The following is a 364-nucleotide window of genomic DNA, read 5'->3' on the forward strand; positions in this document are numbered from 1 at the left end:
AGCAGCCGCCATATTGATGTAAAGTCACAAATACTCGCAGAGAAGACTTACGAATAAGCTGAAGAGTCCCTTAGCTGACCGACTGGTCTATTACATAAACAACTTAAAGGAAAACACCTGAAATTACAGCGCTGTCAACGTGGCCCAGCTGTCTCGCGTTTTGCTGTACCTGTAGAGGGACATTTGACTGACAGGCGAGAAAGCCAACGAGCTCGCAGGTTTGGACAATACGCGAGAGGTTTGACCAATCGCAGTGGGCTGGGGGCGTTTCCTGTAAAGCCAGGAAGCCAGTTGCGTCAGGTTGCGCCGTGGGTGCAGAAAAGTTGGTCAGGGTGCTCTCATTTTTCTTTGTTGTGGAAAGATG

At 49.5% G+C, this 364-nt stretch overlaps 1 protein-coding gene across 2 annotated transcripts in view; it reads right to left on the reverse strand.

Moving 5' to 3' along the window:
• LOC118322593 (pyrroline-5-carboxylate reductase 1, mitochondrial-like) overlaps positions 1-208 on the reverse strand; it is a 3,584-nt gene extending 3,376 nt beyond the window's left edge. Inside the window, exon 1 of one of the 2 annotated variants that reach the window (XM_035654309.1) lies at positions 118-208. The gene's annotated coding sequence lies outside the window, so the exon portion shown is untranslated. Of the gene's footprint in view, positions 1-51 lie in introns of both variants that reach the window. The other variant, XM_035654310.1, reaches the window with a different exon arrangement.
• Positions 209-364: the final 156 nt, after the last annotated feature.

This window comes from Morone saxatilis, unplaced genomic scaffold, assembly GCF_004916995.1.
Source record: "Morone saxatilis isolate NCDOM2014 unplaced genomic scaffold, NCSU_SB_2.0 Contig14, whole genome shotgun sequence".
Taxonomy (NCBI): domain Eukaryota; kingdom Metazoa; phylum Chordata; class Actinopteri; family Moronidae; genus Morone; species Morone saxatilis.